Genomic DNA, 4983 nt, shown 5'->3' with positions numbered 1-4983 from the left:
CACACACACACACACACACACACACACACACACACACACACACACACGAGAAACAAATCAATGTAGCCTTCCTCACTGTAAGTGTCGCTAAGGTTAAGAAATGAATATGTCCTTTAATGGAGACTGACCTCTAGCTTGGAATTAGGTTGCATAAGGAATGGAAAACTCTACACAGAGGGGAATCTGAGAAAACATATAAGCAGGAAAACGGACTGAAAGGAAATAGACTGAAGGGAAAACTGGTCCATGTAGAGCCAACTTTTCTCAGCTGATAGCACCTCTCTCTATGCCTCTGGGCTGTGCTCATCTTTTTGGATGTAGACACGGTTTCTAGTCAAAGTGTAATGAAAAAAAAAAAAAAAACTGGTGAGGAAGAGACTGCAACACAGTATGGGGTAAGGAACTACACAACCCTGTGCGCTTATAGAGAAGAGAGAAAGTAACCCAGCAAGGTAGAGAAGGAAAGTGATGCTGTTAGAGCCACTGTCGCAGGAAGAAATTCATGACATCTCTTCAGAAATGAGGAGAATTTAGAGGAGATAGAGAAGCCAGAAGAAAAGCAGACTTCAATGCAGTCCTGCACCAGGAAGTGTTTTGAGACATTAGGTAAGACAGAAAGAGATTCAAGAAGAGTTAAGCCACATGAATCAAAACATTGTAAATAACAGATTTTTCTCTAATTGTTTCTAACATTTCTAAAAGGTTGGTTGTTAAAGATAAAACAGCATACCATTGATGATTTATTTTATGTGCTTTGCAATAATCTTTTGTTCCTAATGGTAACTTTACACACATACACACACACACACACACACACACACACACACACACACAGCACGCACATGACACAAAACACACACTCATAGTTCCCTTTCCTATAGAAGTTACAGAATAAACCCACATGTTGAATGGAAGTTTAAAAACAAAAACAAAAAAAACCTCAGTGGATCAGCAGAAGGTATAAAGAACTAAGTGCCTTCTATATCAGGACCAGTCTCGTGTATTTACCTTCTTAAAACTCAAATGTGCTGTAATCAAGCATGCAGGATGGTTCACACAACTCTGTGCTCTTGGAACCAGGTATTATGGTCTAAGATGGCTACCCAGCTGTTCTACCAATATGCAATATTTAAACTATGACAATGTAGGAGTTCCACTTCCCTGCCCTACCCATCTGCACTTGGCAGTTGCAATTTGATCTCTAGCTGACAGAAAACTGACTAAAAAGAAGCATCCTTGAGCAGAGTCCCATTGGGTGGATCAGGTGAAAAGGCTAGTCAGCATAATGAGCCTGTCCAGCCTTCCCAACTACCTCCCAAATGGGAACCAGGATGAGGTGATCCAGAGGCAGGATGCAAAGGTATGAAGAAAACACACTTGATTGCCTGTCATTCTGTATACAACTGTCAGGCTCCAAAAATGCCACATGCATTTGAATGGAAGGTGCTGATTCAGTACTGATGAGGAAGTGGCTAAAAGATAATGAAAGGAAGCAATGATTCTCAAAACAAAATATTACCCGATAGATGGTTTTACTGTAAAGTACACACAAATTTTACCACAACCTAAATCATTGTTTGCACATCCTATAGAGACATGACTCTATCTGGAAAAAAAAAAACATACTATCGTATCAAAAATTCATTTAGAATGTTCTTAAATGCTGTGAGGTTTTCTCCATTTAGAATTATATTAACTTCTGGCATGTTGTAAGTTGTCTTCATTATGTTGAGATATGTCTCACTATTACTGTCCTCCCATGGACTTTTATAACTTTTTTTGAATTTTATTATTTGTTACTTATTAAAAATAAAATTTTCCAACCCCCCCAAAAAATCAATGAACAAACTATGAATATACAAGAGCACACAGGGATAACGAAGAAAGATGAAAGTGAGTTTCAGAAAGTTTTGTCATTCAGCACAAAGCAGACCAGTCCATTTTCTTTTCCCTTTGAATAGGATAGCCAGTGTTCCCAGAGGCAGAAGCAGAGAAGTTTTGGTTGTGAAAAAGTATAGATTTCCTTCGTGCCCCACAGACTTACTGAGTCTGATTCACAAAGCAATAGACAAAGAATGTGGGTTTTCTTATGTGTAGTGTGTGTGTACATGTGTTCTTCTCTGTGTGTATGTATGTGCAAGTATGCATACATGTGTGTGTTCCTGCATATAGAAACTAAATGTCTTCCTTAATCACTTTATCACCTTAGGATTTTAGAAAGGATCTCATACTGAACCCAAAGCTGCTTTCACCAGGCTACCCAGCCAGCAAGCCTCAAGGAATGCTCACATCTTCTTAGCACTGGGATTACAGGTATGCATTGCAGTGCCCACATTCTTATGTGTCAATCTAAACTCAGGTCAATGAGCTTGCATGGCACCAAGGTGGTGTCCATGAGCAACCTGAATTAAATCTAAATACTTCAACCAGTTATAGATACTTTCTAAAGTTATTAAAGACCCATTTTTGTAACTATTTTCTTCTAATTGAAGCATACCATTCTAGAGGAAGGTAGACAACTCATAGAACTCAAGAAGTTAACAAAACTTACAAGGCTCAGGAACTTCAGAAAGCCCCTGAGCTTATATAATCAATAAGTAATTGCTAAGGAAGTGGAGAATTCCTTTAGTGGAACTGCCTACAAGTTGCATAGGGAGCCCCAGGGATGTGGTTTTATTGAGTCATCATCTATGCTAGGGTAGGCCTTTTGTTGAAGAGCTTTCTGAGAATCACCCATTTTAACCCCACTCAAGTCGTGGGTTCACCAAGTTAGATTTCAGAGGGACTGTTTCTGTTTTCTATTCATCCAGGATGAATAAACTTTGCTCACATCTCCCTAGGAAATCCTTGGTACACACTGCAGATTGATAAAACAAGTATCTCTAAGATTGGGACTCCAGCATTTAAAATACAAAAGAATTCTTGTAGATGGTTTAGAAGACCTAACAAAACTGAAATCTACCGATCTAGATAAGTCACATGCCACAAGTCACCACTCTAAGCAAGGACCAGAAAGTCACAGTGAGTGCACAGCTTCTGTCCCAAACCTGTCAATTTCTAGAAGAAAAAGTAATGATGTTGAACAATTTAAGAGTATAGTAATAACTACAAATGAATGAGTGTGCTCCCTATGCTTGTCAGGTTATGCATTTATTTTTTTTAATAGAGAACCGGAAAGGAGAAAATGATACATTTAATAAGCATAAATTCCGATAGAAAGAAAATTAATTAAAAGAGTAGAGTAATACTGTGAGAAAAGCTTACCTTTAAAAAGTATTTTTCATTTAGAGTATCACATATTTAGAAAAATACATAAATGACTCTAAATTTACAAGTTATATTTTATAAGCTTGACTTTTTTGGCAAAAGTTCTTAATTCTCTCCTTGGAAGAGAAAAAAGATTTATGAAAAAATACTTTACCTTCTTTCTTTTTTTGAGATTTTTGTCCTGGATAGAATTTTTTAATACATCTTATGGTGCATAGGTTTTGCCCAAAAGGAATACGTCTTCATCAGTCTCAATCTATGACAAATTTTATGTTTTATCCCCTTGTAAATTTTTAATCATATGAAGACAGTAAAAAACATAGTAATTTTTAAAAAATAATTTTAACAGGTATTGTTTCATATCTTCTAAGTCCTAGTTTTTACCCCTTAAAGACAACTATCCTCCACTTTTACTGCAGATGGATCTCAATTTATAACAGCTGACCATTTTTTTTTTCATTTTTCCATGGTCAGAAAGCAATACACATTCAATAAAATCTATGCTTTGGGTTCTGAATTCTGTTCGTTGTTGTTGTTGTTACTTCTGTTATACCCTGAAATGTTCTTCGGACGTAGTGGGCAGCAGCATTGAGCTGTAGCTCCTGTCAGCCACTCAATCATTGGGATAAACAGAAGATACACACATACTGGGTTGTTGAGCTAGAATGCCTGGTAGAGTAGGTGTAGTAAATGTATTTCCTATGTATACTTACTCCATTGCCATGTAAATGGGAAGCATCTTCATTTATTCTGCTACTTACTGCCACATTACTTTATTAACTAACATATGTATGCATAAAAGGTTATATTCCAAATTTAGAAAATTATCCTTTGATGTGTGTGTGTGTGTGTGTGTGTGTAGGTATGTACATGTCTCCCATAAGTTTTTAGTCGGGGAGGTCACAGAGCCTTCCAAAGTAATGCAGACTATTCCTATTGTTTTGATGTTCATCCAGAACTTGTTAGTAAAACCCGATTGCCGAATACACCGTGCACTTTGCTCACTGCACATAGAGGAGTCATGCTGTAGCTGAGCTGGAGACTCCTGGCTCCCTTCTGCAGCGCCAGAAGATGTGGGCTGCGACAAGAGGAAAGCCACTAGCGGTGTCACCTCGCTGTGAATCCTGCACACTACAGTAATGACCTGCCAGGCAGGGTGCACCCTCAAATGCAGAAAAGAAAGGCACTAGAGGGTCTAATCACTTCCTTATTGATGTGGGGCCCTATCCACAAGAGGGAATTCATGCTAGGCACTGTTGTTCCAGCCAAAAGCCCGTAGCTGTGAGCTCTTAGGTGCTATGGGGAAAATCTACTACTGTTTTTTTTAACCAACATACATATTCTCAAACTGCTTTCTAAATATTTGTATTTATATACTTAGATTAATGGTGCTTCTATCTTCATCGATGGAGGTGATGATTAATGCAGAGACCCAGAACCATGCAGAGGATAGCTGAGAAAAGGCAAGGATGAAAGAATCAAAATTCAAAAGGATTGTGTGTTGTTGTAATATTCCTTCCCAGAAGGCACTGAGATAGCTTAGAAGGGCACAGTTTCTAAGTTCTACTTTTATAGCTTTTCATACTTAGAAGTCAGGTCATGAAGAAAGTCATAGAGTTAACTGGTTTTCAACTGGAATCATCCTGCTAGAAATACTTTGGTAGACACAGTGTGTGTGTGTGTGTGTGTGTGTGTGTGTGTGTGTGTGTGTGTGTG

The sequence above is a fragment of the Psammomys obesus genome, unplaced genomic scaffold (genome assembly GCF_907164565.1).
Source record: "Psammomys obesus unplaced genomic scaffold, mPsaObe1.curated_primary_1811, whole genome shotgun sequence".
Classification (NCBI taxonomy): Eukaryota; Metazoa; Chordata; class Mammalia; order Rodentia; family Muridae; genus Psammomys; species Psammomys obesus.
This window is presented reverse-complemented; position numbering follows the sequence as displayed.